This window comes from Caretta caretta, chromosome 10 (genome assembly GCF_965140235.1).
Source record: "Caretta caretta isolate rCarCar2 chromosome 10, rCarCar1.hap1, whole genome shotgun sequence".
NCBI lineage: Eukaryota > Metazoa > Chordata > Testudines > Cheloniidae > Caretta > Caretta caretta.
In genome coordinates, this window is record NC_134215.1 from 70009650 (window position 1) to 70027265 (window position 17616).

Sequence of the window (17616 nt, forward strand, 5' to 3'; positions counted from 1 at the left end):
GGACCTATCCTCCATATATTTATCTAGTTCTTTTTTGAACCCTGTAATAGTTTTGGCCTTCACAACATCCCCTGGCAAATAATTCCACAGGTTGACTGTGTGCTGTGTGAAGAAATATTTCCTTTGTTTTAAACCTGCTGTCTATTAATTTCATTTGGTGACCCCTATTTCTTGTGTTATGAGAAGGAGTAAATAAAACTTCCTTATTTACTTTCTTCATACCAGTCGTGATTTTATAGACCTCTACCATATAGAATCATAGAATATCAGGGGGTTGGAAGGGACCTCAGGAGGTCATCTAGTCCAACCCCCTGCTCAAATCCCTAAATGGCCCCCTCAAGGATTGAACTCACAATCCTGGGTTTAATAGGCCAATGCTCAAACCACTGCGCTATCCCTCCCTTTAATCCCCCCTTAGTTGTCTCTTTTCCGAGCTGAAAAGTCCCAGTCTTATTAATCTCTCCTCATATGGAAGCTGTTCCATACCGCAAATTATTTTTGTTGTTCTTTTCTGTACCTTTCCCAATTCCAATATATCTTTTTTGAGATGGGGCAACCACATCTGCACACAGTATTCAAGATTTCCCTGTGATGCTCTTTGTTTACAGAGCATTTCACTCAAGTCTAGAGAGACCATCCATCCCATTTGTAAAGGGACAGTCCTGTTTTTTGGGACTTTTTCTTAAATAGGTGCCTATTACTCCCCAACCCGTGTCCCGTTTTTTCACAGTTGCTATCTGGTAACCCTACTCAAGCCTGATGAGTTTCACTTTCTATTTTGACTCATGGGGCTTGAGTCTCAGTTTTGCTCACCTCCTTTTTATGCAGCTTTGGCACCATAATGGAGCCTTTAGGGGGGTGGAAATGGCCCCATTGGGAATATCTCCGCCCACCGAGGGCCTTCCTGGTTGGTGTAGAGCAGATGTAAGTGCTCCCAGTAGGGGATTAGGTCGGAATATGTAAGGGGCAGGGTGAGGTGCTTAAAGTCATTCTCCGACCCCTGCCCCAAGGGCAGGAAGGGTGTGACTGAGGACTAGGCCTGGGGCACACCCAGGCTCCCAGGCTCTAATTTGGTGTTGTGGTGTTTGGGTTCCTAGTGCTGCAGGGGAAAGATTTAATCTCACCTCCCTCACCCCCAGGAATGGATTAACCATTAAACACACTGTGCGGTGGCACAGGGCCCCCAGCAACAGGGGGGCCCCCAAAATGCAGCAGCGCGGCAGGGCACAGGTAGGCAGGCTGCCTGCATGCCATGGCCGCTGGCACCGTGCTGCTCCCAGAAGCGGTTGGCTGCTGGCACGTCTCTACGCGCCCCTGGCTGGGGGGAGGTGGCTCCGCGCGCTGCCCCCCCTCTTCCCCAAGGGGCACACAGAGACATGCCAGCAGCAGCAGAGCAAGGCTAAGGCGGCTCCCTGCCCACTCTGCCTCCCTCCCTCCGTGCTGCGCCGCTCCCGGAAGCGGCCGGCATGTCCCTGCGGCCCCTGGGAGGGGGGTGTCTCCGCGCGTTGCCCCCGCACCGAGCGCCGACTCCGCAGCTCCCATTGGCTGAGAACTGACCCCGCCTAGGAGCCACTGCCAGAAGGGTGTGCTGGTCACTTTGGGAGCCGCGCCACCAGAGTTAAGCGCTGCCCCCCTGACTCCCTCCCACACCCCAACCCCCTGCCCCAGCCCAGAGCCTGCACCCAAACTTCCTCCCAGAGCCTGCACCCCTCCCCGCTCCCAACCCCTTGCCCCAGCCCAGACCCCGCACCCCACACCCAAACTTCCTCTCAGAGCCTGCACCCCTCCCCCCAACCCTTTGCCCCAGCCCAGAGCCAGCACCCCTCACCCCCTCCCATACCCCAATCCCCTGTCCCAGCCCAGACCCCACACCCCACACCCAAACTTCCTCCCAGAGCCTGCACCCCTCCCCCAACCCCTTGTCCCAGCCCAGAGCCTGCACCCCTCACCCGCTCCTGCACCCCAATCCCCTTCCCCAATCAAGATACCTCACTTTATTTTCATTTACTTCTTATTACTTATAATATAGGAGGAGGATGAAGAAAAAGGAATGAAAAACGGGAGGGAGATAAGAAAGAATGTTCTTTTTCTTTGTTGGGTCCCAAGGGGGGGAACCTGAAAATGAAGCTGCGCACAGGGCCCCACTAACTCTAAATCCGCCACTGCTCACCCCGGAACCTGTTTTCACTAGGGAAGGAAACAGCAGGCCTTTCTGTGCACATACCTTCATCTGGGGGAAATCTGCCCAGCTAGAATTCGGAAACCTCTTAGGTGTCGTAAAGTGCCCCCTTTTAAAAAGTGAATCCTAAAATATTCAACCCAAAATATGGGAGTGAGTCTTTTTAATGGGCATGTTGGTTGCCACACCAAAGAGGGAGCTCCCAAGGAGCCAGGTGTCGTGGTTCTCAGGTTATTCTGGCCCTATCCTTACCCTGTCTATTTATCTCATCTCTATCAGCTTATCACCATGCAATGGAACTAGTGCTAGTGTCTTCCTGTGCCCTGCCTTGCACAGTCCCCCAGGTCTGCACCATAGGCTGCTCCCAGAAGCGTTGCCTTGCGTTATGCTAGGATTGTGTGTCCATGCCCTGCTCCAGACTCAGGCTAGCAGGGCTCATGCTGGTGCTCTAAAAAAGAGCTTTGCAGATGGTGCAGCCCAGGCTGGAGCTCGGTCTCTCAAGCCCACCGTTCACCCCCCAGCTTTGGCCAGCCTGAGCCGCACTGGCTATGCAGCTTTTTTCAAAATGAGTCTGTGGCCCCGGGCTGGGAGGCTCACTCCCAATGCAGTGCAGACATGTCCTTCCTGGCAGCCCTCTCGCTGCTCCCCGCGGCAGAGGAGGTCAGCGCCCAAAAGGTCAAACAGCCCTCATTGGCTTAACAAGGCCACTACCTCGTGTCTCCCTGGGGGGAGAACACTGTGTGAGGGCCCTTTGCTGAACTTTATGAGTCTGCCCTGCTCTCTGTGCCTGCGTCTGACAGGCAGGCAGAGCCTTGCACATCTCAGCCCCTCCGACCCTCCAAATACATTTGCTCTGTCCACTCACTTTCAATGGACTGTTTTCCTCCCTGGTAGTACGTTCCCATGCCTGTCCCTGGGAGATGGTGGACTAGGCTCTGTAGATTTTCCCCCTTTTGCTTCCCACTACCCCCAACAGAGCCTTGTAAAGAATGTCAGTCTCAAGATGGCGTGTGTGAAGTTCAGTGACAGCCGGCTGGGAGCTTCCCATTGAGGGGCTGGTGAGAACACAGGATTGGCCTCTTCTGGAGGGCAGGAGGATGTATGGGAAAAGAAGTCATGGAAGGCTTCAGGCCCAGGCTCTTGGGGATTAGGAGGTACCAGTTGGATGGGAAGGATGAGGTCCTGGCCAAAGCTGTCCAGACAGGTTCCCATAGGAGCGTGGGCTGGATGGACAAACCCACATTCACATAGGCTCTAAGGCCCAGCCTGGCAGTTAATCCCCTGGGATCTATGGGCCGAGAAGCAGAAAAGATAAAAACAACTTCTCATGTAAAGATGGTGGCTTCCTCAGGGGAGGCCATTAAATGGCGTTGGAACAGGGCAAGGGGCAAGGTGGGGAACAGCAGCACTTAATCCTGTGGTGACTAGGCAGGCAGGTGGGTTTAGATCATGTGCCAGCTGCTGAAAGGGCTGCCACAGAGCTACTTACAAGGGCACGGCCTGTACTCAGCTCACTAGCTCCCCCGGAATAGGAACTCCACTGTGCAGCTGTAGGGGGGCGTCTGTCAGGGTGTGCACGTGTGTTTGTCTCAGTGTGTCTGTGCACACGTGCGTGTGTGTCAGGTTGTGTGTCAGTTGTGGTGTGCCTGGGTCGGTCTGTGTGTCCCTGCGTGTGTGTGTGTGTGTGAGAGAGAGAGAGAGTGTCACGGTGTGTCTGTATGCATGTATGTCAGCCACAGTGTAGCTGTGCATTAGTCTGTGTCACCTGTATGTGTGTCAGTCACGGTGTGTCTATTCATATATGTGTGGGTTGGTCTCAGTGTGTCCGTGCATGTGTGTGTGTGTTGGACCCTGTGTCCCTGTGTGTGTGAATGGCTCTTCAGACCCTTCTGAAGGAGCTCTGTAAATTGTAATCAGATTAAGGCAGCCAATCACTTAGAGCCCTTGAAAAGGGCATACGTTTTCTAATCAGTACCTAGCATTGAGTCTCACAAAGGGTCTAAGTAACTTGGCAGGGGTCGGGCCCTCTGGAGCACAGGGGAGGGGGCACTCCTCTCTTTTCTCTCTGTCCCTTGTAATTATGTCAATTTGCTATCCAAATTGTTTGCTTGAGTGGACAGTGGGGGCTTGCCTCCCCGGCCCTATTCATGTGGTAATGTGGGAAGGAACATGGCCTCCTGGCTTCAGGAGATGCTGCCGGCCTCCTGAGGAACAGCACACACTCCCAGAGCAGGGATCCAAACCCTCAGGGGAGAAACTTAGGCAGGCTGCTGGCTGCTAGTGCCCTTCCAACACCCAGCTCACAGGACAGGAGCAGATCACTGAAGGGGTGCTTGGCTTCCACACAGCATTTGCTTTAACTTTCATTCTTCTTCCATGTGGTTGAGTCTTGAGGTTCTTTTCCCTGTCCCAGGGCTGCACAGTCACTGGAGGGGACACCGCAGACACTGGGGAATTCAGCTGCAGTAGGATGCCGCCATGTTATGTACAGCATCTTTCATATGGTGCTTTAACGAGTGAAATTCTGCACTTATTTACCAGAGTGAGCGAGGCAAGGCACAGACAGGGTGCTGCAAAGGAGCAAGAACTTGCACCTTTGTAGTAGTGGTAAGACAGTAGTGGTAAGACAGTGGAAAGGGAAAGACAAGAGGCCGGTGCTAGACAACTGAAGAGAGGTTGAAAGAGAAGGGCTATAAGGATGGCCGAACAGTGGCAAACACAAGGAGGGCAATGCTGAGCTAGATGGGCTGGCCAGCCTGCTTTGTATGGGTGAGAAGGGAACAGCAGTATTCTGGGTGTGCTGGAATCTGGAAAGGTGGGACCGGGGTATGTGTGAGGGGGAGAAGGGAGTTGCAATAGTCTACGCAGGAGGAGATGTTGACCTGCATGAAGACTCCTGCAGGGAGGCCATTCTACTCTTGGTCAAGGTTGCAGAGGCAGCCAAAGGCAGGTCTCAGACCTCAAAAGAGAAGGAGAATCCAGTGTCAAGGATGGCATGAAGGTTGCAGACTATGCAGTCAAATGGCAGCTCTGGGTTGAGGAGGGAGAGGAAGGAAATGGAGTTTCATTGGAGGAGGCTCCTCTTGCCCGTCTTGTGGCTTAGTGACATTTGGCTAAAGGAAGTTGCGATGAAGCATTTTCTAAGGTCGAGACAAGCAGAGAGGAAGGTCAGGGGGATTCTGCAGAGAAGGAGGCATCCCCAGAGATGGATGCAATTCCTGAGAACATTGGTAACACAGGGTGAAAGAATGGGAAGGCAGGATGAAACAACAGGGAAGAGGACCACAGCTGGAGGCTGGATGGTCTGCAGGAGGAGATGAAGGAAGAAATGCCAATGTGCGAAATCGGAGCTAGCTATTGTGAAGGGGACATTGTGGAGAATTCATGCAGTCTTTGATTGTCATCCCTGCACTTTCTCTGGGATGTAGGCTACCGGGGGTGCCCATAGGACGTCTCTGCGACAGATGTGCCCAGGGCATCTGGGCGCCATCTATGGGATGGACACGAATGGGGGTTGCCGTACATTGCCCCCTGCTCCACCTGCGACACCAGCTTTGTCTCCCATTTGTCAGCTCCTCACACAAGTATGTTTGCACCTTCCTCTATGTTCCAAATGCTCTCCCTGAACTGGCCCTCAAGGCCATTGCCCCTGCTCATTCAGCTCTCCTCGGGAGTCCCACTCTGCTATGGCACCTGTGAGGAATCAGCCAGTGAGCACTGCTGGGGAGAGTGCTGCACTTCACCTGTTTAGAAGAACAAAGGAAATTTGGTTTGCAAATGTACACGTGTCTGTCCAAACTGTACACATTTGATTGTATCCCTCGCCGACGCCTCCACAGCCAAACTGAATCTAGGGGACATTATCCTGTTTGTTTTAGTCACATGCTAGGGAGGCAACGCAGCTCAGTCCTGACCTGTAGCAACCCCATGTTGGGTCCCCCAATAGCTCTGGCATTCTGGGCAGCACTGTAAAGTGCCAGTGTACACAAGCCCTCTGACTGGGAACATCTTCTGCTGTCTGCTTGTGCCCCACCCTCCGGCAGCTCTGCCAATGACTGGCTAAGCTCCCTGCTATTCCCATCCTGGTCTCCCATGCACCATTCTGCTGCTGCACCTCAGTCCCTATGTGAAGCAGTCCCCTGCTGTCCCTAATTTAGGCCACGTACACAGCTCGGCCCAAGCACTTCCACTCTGACTTGCAGCACTTCCCACTACTCTAGTCCTGGCCCTCTGCTGCAAAGAGAGTGTGAATCATGCCAAACTGTGTCATTGCTTTTGTGACACACCTAACCACCCACACTGGGATGAACATTTGCATATATTTTGCCTGCAAGCCCTTGTAAAGGGGAGCCTTTATTGCCTGTATAGATCACAGTGTGTTAGTTAAGGGCTTCTTTGTATTGCATCAGACAGAAGATTGCCAGCTGGGGTCATCAGAAGTCCTGGGTGGGGAGAAGAGACAGGAGGAGGGAGAAGCTCTGACAATACAGACTGGAGGATTAAAGGAGCATATAACGTTCCCATTGAGTGAGACAAGAGGCTGTTCACTCAAAGATTGACAGCAACCAGGAGGCGATTCCCAGCACAATATCCAATTAATTTTCTACCCTCTTCTACACTGTCTCCTCCCCCCTTGGTCTGGTACATGAGCAGGGAAGGGCTGAGGCTGAGATCCTCCACAAGGTCATTAATTGCTCTTGATTAAGAGGAGATTGTTGAGCCTGGAAGGATTCAGTCCAGGCACCAGTCTAAGTGGGCATCCCTTGTCCCATCCTCGCCAGACTCTCATCAATTTGGCCTGCCCCAATAATCCACCTCCCCAAATCTCAAGCACGGAAGAACTGTAAGATTGAGGGTTTATCAGTGCTGCAGGCTGGGCTTGAGATGCATCAATAAAACTGTGTGTAAGGAGCACAAGACAGGCCCAGCAGGGGGTGTTATGGGACAAAATGGAGGTGCATTAGCAAAGTTGGCTGTAAAGAGCCCAAAACAGGCCTACCAAGGGGTGCTCTGGATGAAGACTAAGGTTCAGACACTGAGCTTTTTGAGCAAAGATTATCCAGGACTTCTGCTCTCTGCTTAATAGGGCTCGTCAAAAACGGTTTTTTAATGGAAAATTTGGGTTTTTGACAAAGAATTTTCCTGCAATAAGTATCTGCTTTCTGCAGAAAAATTTGAATTTGAGTCAAAAACTTTTTGGCTAGAAACCAAAATTTTTCAGCCAAATACTGAACACTTCTGGGTTTTTTTGGTTTCAGGCGGATGGTTTGAATTTATTTATTTTTTTAAATGCAAAATTTTCTATAGAAAAAAGAAGGAGGAGTCCGGTGGCACCTTAAAGACTAACACATTTATTTGGGCATAAGGTTTCGTTGGTAAAAAACCCCACTTCTTATACCCACGAAAGCTTATGCCCAAATAAATGTGTTAGTCTTTAAGGTGCCACCAGACTCCTTGTTGTTTTTGTGGCTATAGACTAACATGGCTACCCCTCTGATATAGAAAAAAGCCACATTTTCCAGCCAGCTGCACTGCTTAATTCCAGCCAAGGCTTTTGGTCTCTAGCACTAACATTCTTCATATGAGATTGGTTAACATGTGAGCTGCTTCTTCTGTGCCATCCTCTGAACTCCATGTCCCAGTCTGATCTCACACCAGTTTTACAACAGTGCAGTTCTGCTGATGTCAGTGAAGTCCCAACTGATTTATATTGGTGTAAATAAGAGCAAAGCTGGGCCAATCAGTAAAATTTCTGCACACCTGTGGGAATTTGCTGGTATCTGTCAATCTCTCCTCTTATTCCTTTGCGATCAGCCTGAAAGGTGTTTTTCTGAGATGTATACACTTTGGCTGGCGCTGCTTTGTGAGCTTTGGCTACAGGTGCCAGTGCTTTCGAAGTGGGAAACTTCACAAAACTGCAGGGAAGCGACCATGAAAGCACCACCGGTCCTGGAAGATCTGGAAGCAGCCAAGTTCTTATACCAGTGGGCCCCTGCATTTGGCCAAGCTTCCTGTGGCATTTACATTGTGGCTGGTTCACCTGGGTGATGTCAGATTAATATCCTGCTGCAAGCTTCTCCCACCTGGCTGGAAACAGGCCTGTGTCCTCTTCCCCCCTTGACTCTTTAGTTAGTGCTGGGGATTGCAGTTAATCCTCTGTGGTTTCTGGGATGGGGCAGAGACAGCATTATGGATTTAGCTGCTTGGTATGTCCCTACAGAGCGCTGCAACCTGGAAGTGCCCTCCTGCAGCCCATGACAGACACAGAGGAAAATGCACGTCTGGCTGTGCCTTCAGCAGCCTTCATTGATATGCACCATGGCCTGAGCGTCCCTCTGCCTCCCGCCTGCTTCCTTCCAGACACACACACACAGTAGAGTTGTTTGAAAGTCCTCTGGCAGTTTTAGTGGCAACGAATAACAGATTAGCCATGATCTGATCAGCCCAGTATCTAAGCTTTATTCTCCCTGCTGACAAGTATTTGAAAGAGGGGAGGGGCCACTTTCAGCCCAAACGATGAATCTTTCACAGACAAGAATGGGCCTTTTTTCTCCAGTGAGGCCTCAGGCTGTTCGGTGCCCTGTTGCTAGGCAAGGCATGGAGCCCGTGATTGCATGCCGGGCCTAGTCTGGCAGAGTCCTCGGGTTAACGGGATCAGGAGATTCACACCAGACATCTTGTTTTGTGGGGTTTCTTTTTGCATAGGCATTTGATTGACAGATAACAGCTCACCCCCGATTCCAGTCTGGATAGTCCCAGCAGTTTCCTGTTGCTTCGGGGGCTCTGGTGAGTTATGGGCTACGAAAGGGAATGTGGGGACTTGTGGGAGGTGCCTCGGCGGGGGGAAGGGTGGGACACTTTCTCTGTGGCCACGAAAAGACAGCCGCAGAGGCCTTTCCAGAGCGGTCCATGAATCAGGATGTGTGGAGTTTGGGCCTCAGCAGCTTGGCTTTGATTTATAAAGCTTGTCCCCCAGGAATGGCTGCTGTACTCCATTCCCACACACATTCCCTTTGCCACTTGGGACACGCAGCAGCCAATGGCTCCCAGCTCCTCTGGGGAAGCCCTTTCAATGGGGTGTTTAAAAAATGTCTCCCCTAAAGATTCATTTATTCCCAACCTCTCTGATGGGGAACAGGATCTAACTGGAAGGCCCTGTCTCTCTCTCTCTGCTCCCCCATTGAGAAATCCCTGTCCCATACTGAAATGCCTGGCCCAGCCTGTGTACAGCGGATTTTGAAATGGTATGGTTTTCAAGACCAGTGAGACCCCTTTTAACCGCAAAGAGAACTGAGTGTCCCAGGTGCTATTATTGAGAGATTGCAAGAATGAAATTCGAGTCCCCAAGAGCTCTGGAGACAAAGCTCAACCCTTCCCTTTCAGAGAGATTTTCATTTTGCTGACACTCCTTGGGCACCTCTGGGCATTGGCTCTCCCCAATTTCTTTCCCGTCCATCAGGTGTTCGAGCAGCTCAGAGAAGGTTCTGCTGCAATCACCATCATCCACATTTGGCAGTGTGAATTCATTGTCTGAAACCACCTCCTGTCATGTTGTGATGTCTCATTACTGTCCAGGACATCCCGTTGTCACCCAGTGATGCCCCAGCTGGGATGGCCTGCCGGCTGTATTGCTCTTGCACTTCCTCTGCTTGGCTGCTATAATGAAATCTCAGACTGCACTGTGCATCCACAGTCTCTGAGTACTCTGGGACTCGGCTGACCTCACGAGAGTTTGCAGTGGGAGTTCTGCCATTAGGGCACCTGGGCCACCACCCGCTCACCCATTCAATCTAAATAAAACACAGTCTGCACCCATCCCCCATCTCTGCCCCAGCCACAATACAGTGAGATTCCAGAGCGCTGGAGGAGCCCCTGCCCCAGAGTGGGGGCTGAAAGTGGCTGGCATGGATGGGCAGGGGCAGTATGGGAGAGACTGTTGTGCTGCAGTGGGCTTAGCACTGGTGTCAGGAGTAGCCAACTGGAGTGTTAACTAGGAGGGAGAGAGGGAGGGATGTTCCCTACTTGCTGGTCATCAGGTGGGATATTACCCTGAACATGTCCTTTGGTGCTCAGTGGCATTGATCACAAGGACAGAGGTGGCTACTGGCCCAGAGACCAAAACCCCTAGAGGGGGCCCGGGAAAGCTCCCTGCCATCCCTGTCCTAGCCAGGCGCCCAGCCTTCCCCTGTGGGAACTGTTCTCTCCCCGCCATTCTCTGCAGTGGCTCAAGGGGACTGGTGCTGCTCTGCCCTCTTACCCAAGTATCAAGTTCACGGGGTACCTTGCGCTCAGCTGCAGGCTTGGGACCCTTCCCAGTGGTGAGCTGGGTGGAACTGGTATCACAGTGAGCTTTACTGGAGGCCTCATGAGGATCCACATGATGCAGCTTCCCATCAAACCCTGATATGTGAAATATGGGACAGTAACATAGTCACTGTCTAAGGCAGGCTGGGCCAAACTCAAGCCTGGTGTAAGCAGGTGCAGGGTCCTAGCCCGTTGACTGTAAAGCCCCATGCACCCCAGTGGTGCTATGGAAGTATTCCTCTGGGCTGCTGTAGCCCATTCCCAGCAGGGAAGAAGCTACAGTTCCCTGCATGACCCAGAACAGGCTGACCTAAGAGAAGAAAGGCAAATAATTAAAACCAAGGGTTTCCAGGCTATTTCTGGAGCTGCCAGCTTGAGGCGCCCTAGGCTAAGGCACAGCACTCTTAGCTCCCTCCTTTTCCACCAGACAGACAGGTGTATGGGGGGCTGGCTGGGCTTTGTGTCAGGGCCGGAGCACAGAGCAGTGTGGAAGCTGTCAAGTTCCCAGCGCAGCAGAGGGCTGTCACTTTCCCAAAGTGCTCGCTCTGCAGCAGGCAGGCTGTGGAGAGGTGGAAAGGGAGGGGGTTATTGCCCTCATAAATGTAACCCCCACTGTGCATATCACGCGCTGAGACATGGTGCTACTTACCCACCTCTTACCTCTAGGGAGGAGACAGAGCTGGGGGATGTGGGTGGGAGGAAGGGGGGGGATCTTGAGCCTGAGTCTCTTTGACTCATTTTAGGTTTTCTCTAGTCATCACCTAATGCCCAGGCTCCCTGCCTCAAGGTCTCGCCCATTCCCTACCCTAAAGCTGAAACCACTGCATTTGTTGCACTTGTTCTAGAGGTCAGAGGTCATTGTTCAGTAGTGGGCTGATCCTTCATCCCATAGAGCTAATGAGAGTTTCGCCACTGGGCTCTGGGTGAGTTTCTTTTTCCGAGGCTCCGAGAAGCGCTGAGCTCAGACTAAACCCAAGGCAGAAACTGCTTTGTCTCCTGCTCCCAGGACCAATTTGTGCTTGGTTTCACGGCACAGATTTGGCAATCTCAGGTGATTGACACTGCTCCGTTTCCAGGGGCATAGACAGCTTTGTTATTTGGTGGGGGCTAGAGTTAAAAATAATGTCATAGCTGCTGGGTATCATTTTTGTAAGTAATTGAACCCCATGACTACATTTGTGCATGTTTCATAAAGTGAGAGAAACGCGTGTCTGCTCCAAATTCAGGGCGTCCTTAGTGTAAGCCCAAAATTTTTGGGAGGGCTAAAGTCCCCCTATGTCCCTAGTTGTCTAAGTCCGTGATCCCAGGCTCCATTGTGCCCAGCTGGGGACAAAAGGTATGAAACAACAACTGAGTGGTTTGACTTCCACTCCGGGCCTGGCAAGGGAGACACTTTTCTGCAAGTGCCGATGCTCAGTGCAGGGTTTTAGGGGATTGCCTGGCACCCCACAAAGAGGGCGAGAACCCAAACCAGAGGAAGCCATATTGTTTCAGGTGTTAGAACAGCCTTTGAGCCTCCTTCACGCTCCCAACAACAAAGCACAGCCTGCTGCAGATTCCACCCAGTGCTGTAGGGCCAGGCTCTTAGTTTAAAACAGACTTTGGGGGAATTCAGTGACTGCTAGATCAAGTGGTGAGCTATGGACACTTCCCTCACAGACAACTCTGCCAGTGCACCTCATCATACCACCCCAGTCCTGACCTCCCCATTCTTTATGCTGAGCCAAAGTCCCCTGTTTGGCATCCTGAGCCCATCCTTATTGGCTCGGGGTCAGGAATTCCTCCCTCTTGTCTGTTTTTATGGACACTGTGAATGGTCACCCATGGAAAGACCCTCCTTTCCTGCCCTCTCTCAGCCGCTGGAGAATTTCAGGGTATTAATCTTGTGAGAGCACTTGAACTAAAGACACTTCGCTGACATGAAGATGGCCAGCTCCTGGCACATGACCTTTTAGATCAGTGCTACTCTGCATTGCAAGGCGCAGAGGGAAACAGAATTGCAGGTAATGTGCTAGAAGGGGCCCACACAGGAACCGTATTTCTCCCTCCTTGTGTAGCCATTAGGAGCTTCTCTCCAGCACGGAAGAGCAGCAGTGATGTCATATGGGTTGGAGGGAAAAGCATCAGGGAGAAATCTGTGTTCCCTGCCAGAGCAGTTACACCCAGTGGTACACAATGCAGTATAAGCTGCTGCCACTCTGAGCAGTGGAATCTCCCTTTTATGTGCAAATGGGAAGAAACTGGCCTTGGCTTTGAAATACAAAGGGCCAGATCACTGGCTATGGTAGTGCCCGGTTGTGATGCTCCAGTTGCACAAAGGGGCTGAAAAGTCAGCTTAGCTCGTAAATTGAGCATTCCTTTGGCCTGGAGGATTCCCCAGGTGGAACAGAGCCAGCATACTGGCCCTATGCCATCCCACTCAGAGCACTTAGCATAGCTGTGGCAAAGGGAGTATGGCCAGAGAGCTGGTGCCAGAACAACCTTTAAGACATAGGCAGCAGGGTACAATGTAGAGCAACCCTGAGGCTGCTCTAAATTGGACCAGGCACCAAAGTGGCCTCTGGGCAACCCCAGGACTGGGGTGGGGTGGGGGGGGAAATAAAGTCTCTTTTTACTTCCACTTGGGGCCTGCACTGAGCAGAGCTCAGCGGAACCAGAGAATTGGGCCCATTGTACACTGAGGTCTTGTCTACATGGGAAAGTTTTACTAGTTATACCAGTACAGTTATATAGATAAGTTATGCCAGTATAACTCCTCCCCTGCATGGAAATTCTTATTCCAGTATAAGAGTGGATTTTTTGGTTTAGTCTAACCCCCTCCCAAATATTGTAAGCTAAGCTGAAAAAAGTCACTCTTCTACTGGAATAAGAGGGTCCCCCTGGGGCTTATACCAGTATAACTACAGCAGTTTAAATTCACACCTTCACTTGTGCCAAAAAAACCTTCCCATGTAGGCAAGGCCTGAGCTCCCTTTGCTCTTTCCTGGGTCCCCCAGCCACTCCCAGTAGAATGGATCTTTCACGGTCTGCAGTTTCTCCGGGACTGAGACATTCCAGCCACTGCTTGTGCCTGACTTCCAAGTCATCAATGACCAGGTCCTAGATTTACTGCCCTCTTTCCTATAATTCTCTTATAACCCTACAGCATCCTGTGTGCTCACTCTCTGTCTCAATTGCTAATTTTTGTCTCTTTTTGATCTTCTCCTTTTAGGAATTTGGTCAAATCTCCAGGAGATCATAACAGGTCCATGAGAGTAGGTCACAGCTACCTGTACGGATCTTGTGTGGGGCCGGCATACTGATTTGACTCAACTTCAGACTGATCTGGGGCCTGTTGTCTGAAGCAAGGACCATGAAGTGCCCCTGTCCTTGGCTCACTAGAAAAGGACACTACCCTGCTTCTAGCTGGGTACACAACAGTGAACATAAGAGGGAAGGAGCAGGGGTAATTGGAAATTAGACTCATCTATGCACAGGAATGACAACATTGAAGGGGCTAACTTCCCACATGCTGAGTCAATATCATGCTCAGTGGCATGGGCTTCTGGCAGGCTCTGCAGGGCCAAACTCCCAGATGACGGATTGCATCCTCCTTGGTTACTTCAGGTGGGCAAGTGTACCAGTTACCAGACTAAAACCTCAGCTGTAACAACCAGTGCCTCCCCACTGCAATGCAAGTGCTCTGGCTCACAAGGCATCTGTCACTGTAATTACAACATCCGCTCAAGCTGCATGGCTAGTTGGTTAGTATCGGAGATGGGTGGCAGTTGCAGCATGCCATGGCCCAGCCTGGAGGCTCCTCAAGGTGTGGAGGAGTAGGCACGAAGGGCTGAGATGCCAGCACCCGGCAAAGCTGTGGGGCTTGTGACTGGAAACCTCTTTGTAGCCCCTGCTCTGGAGGATGACAGCATCTCTGAGGTGTTTTCTAACCTTCCCATCCTAGTGCCCTCATGGGTTTGTCAGGCCTACAAAGGACTTTAGTGTATCTTCTCTCTCTCTCTTCTTCCCTAGAGATATCTCAGTTTACCTCCTACCCACCTTATCCAGCTCCCTGCCTGCCTTCTTGTGAAGCAACTGGCCCAATAGCTCGCAGTGGTGACCGTGTTTCTAGAAGCTCCATGTGTGACATCTGGCAAGACAGGCATCAAAAATGGCACCTCCTGACTCTATTCCTCATCCCACAACTGCTTCGCTTGGCTTCACCTTCATGGTTTAGAACAGCTAGTCACACTTGACATAGATAGACATGAGGAGGAGGCTTTATGTTTGTGTGTGGAATACAAGGAGTTATGGTTTTTGCTTCATTCTTCTTTAAGGAGTCCTGACCACCAGAACTGGTGTGAGACTCATGTCAGACATGCGGAGCAACGCCTCATACAGCATAGAGAAAGAAAAACACTTTTTGGTTCTGGGCTTTTATGTTCTAGTCCAGTATTTCCCAAACTTGAGATGCTGTTTGTTCAGGGAAAGCCCCTGGCGGGCTGGGCCTGTTTGTTTACCTGCTGCATCCGCCGGTTCGGCTGATCGCGGCTCCCACTGGCCGCGGTTTGCCGCTGCAAGCCAATGGGGGCTGCGGGAAGTGGCGCGGGCCGAGGGATGTACCGGCCGCCACTTCCCACAGCCCCCATTGGCCTGGAACGGCGAACCGCGGCCAGTGGGAGCTGCTATCGGCCGAAACTGCGGACGCGGCAGGTAAACAAACCAGCCCGGCCCGCCAGGAGCTTTCCCTGAACAAGCAGCGTCCCAAGTTTGGGAAACACTGTTCTAGTGCTTAGATGCTACTGCGCTATATATAATCCTTAGCTAGGTTATATTAGATAGGTGGGTACTATAGAAAACATGACCTACAGAAAATGCAAATGAGTGTGTGCAGGGGGCTCTGGGAGAGGCTGGTGACTTGTGTCTTGAAATTTGGAACATCGTCCTGGGAACAGGGCCACCTACAGGGTAGAAAAGGGGCACATTTACAAGGCTGAAGGAGGGGAGGGGTACTGTGTCCCTACAAGAGAGGAGAGAAACTTTCCTCCAATGAAACCTGAATTGGAAATTCTTTCATCAGATATTGGAATAAAATATTGTGTGCGAGGGAAGAGAGAATACAACATGAGCAAGCAAGAAACAAGGAAATTATTTCATCCTGATTTTTAATAACACTTCCCCAAATCATAACCATCCTCCCATAGCTGCAAATGTCATCAGAAACAGAATCATTACATATGCCACTCTCTCTATGTAACTATCAATACTCTCAATATATATATATATATATATGACCTATGTCTATAGCTACACCAGCTGTATCTATCTACTTCTGTACCCTATAGGCTAAGATCCAGCATGGTACGAGTTTGGTATCTGGAATACCTTTCCTCAGGGGACTATAGCTAGCCCGTTGCATGCAGGGATGAACTCCATGCAAAACTCAATGAATGACTATACTGAGTTCTGGGACCAAATGGTGCATAATGATTTCCTTTCACTTCTCCTTGCATTGGAAGCTGTCTGCTCCCCAGTGGGAGTCCCTCCCAGTGGAGGAATCTCAGACTGGGAGCCCTTGTTTAGTCTGGCCAGTCAGTTCACTTCACCCCATCATTACTTGACCAAAGGTGACTGAAAGAAAAAGACTTAATGCAGCAGAATGGCGGTTCTACGGGGGCTGGGTGGGGAACTTTGCCTTTCATGACGATGCTGCAAACAACATAGATGTCCTTTTCTAGTGAGCCAAGGAGGGGGGCACTTCATGGTCCTTCCTTCAGACAACAGGCCCCAGCTTAGTCTGAAGTTGAGTCAAATCAGTATGCAGAAGTGGTAGCCACTTGCCAATGGATTAGCATAAAACACTCTAGGAGGTAAATAGACATACAAGCAGCCACTGTGTGCAGCGTAGGGATGCCTTTCTTTCAGGCCCACTATTGTCACAGCCCCGACTGAACAGTGACGGAGTGGGGCCTCTGTGTTGGTTTCTTACACTTTTGACTGCTGGATAAAAGGGGGGAACATAAAGAAAGGGGGAGAACTGTTTTTTTTTAAAGTCCAGACGAAGTTACAGATGTCTGTTAAACGTCAATTACAGCTGAATAAAGACGTCTGCTTAAGGCTTAGTTATGGCTCCTTTCAGCCAGGGAGATTTTTCCAGGGCTGGCCTGGGATGCCTTCGGCAACCTAATTTGGAGCTTGTAACTCTATAAACAGGCACTTGCATTAATCAAGGCTGGTGAAAATGCAAATGAGTGTGTGCAGGGAGCTCTGGGAGAGGCTGTCGTCTTGTGTCTTGGAACTTTGAGGGCAGAGAGTGGAAAAGAGAAAAGGGGCCACTCAAATGAACAGGGAGTTGGGATGGGGCTCATGCATACAGAGCATAATGTACTTTTTCTTAGTCTCATCTTGCTGTCTTGGGAATGTGGTTTCATTAGGAACCATTTGCACCATCCACCACTTTCCCTTGGTGAACTTTTGCCCTTGGCTATAGCTCTGCTCTGCCCTTACTGTATGAATTCAGGAGTTGGTCTGTCTTGTGCCCTGTGATCTCCTCCTTGTGCAATACATTTACAAAGGTCCTGTCCGCTCTGCAGTTGGGACCACGCAGAAAACTATCCTGCTTCTATACTCTTAGCATCATTATCATTGTTTCTTATTATAGGCCACATTGTACCACCCTTGCTTGGGCTGAAAAGTGCCTTAGCAAAGAAAAAAGGACAGTCCCTGGCCCAACATGCTCGCAACCTAAAAGACACCCACCTAGCTGGTCTGGAGAATCCCAAGTGGGGGGGGAGGACTTAGTGGTCTTTTGTTTGCTTGTTTTAATCAAAAGGCTCACATCTTGTGGGCCCCTCAGAAGGAGTGGAGTATAATAAGGACTTGAATGAAGCAAGGGTTGTGGTTTGGTGAACTGGAATGGGGAGAGCATCTCTGGACTTGGGTCCAGCCTGGTAAAACGCATGCCCAAGGCAGTGGGAGAAGAAGACCAGTGGACATCAAGAATGGCTTTGGTGGAGGAGAAGGGCACAGGTGGGGACACAATAAGCAAGGTTGGGATGCCATGATTGTCAGATGAAGGGCCCATCCTTGTTACAGTTCCCAGCCATGTCAGGAGGCGGGGGTGCCATATAGCACCACTTGGCAGTGCAGATGGC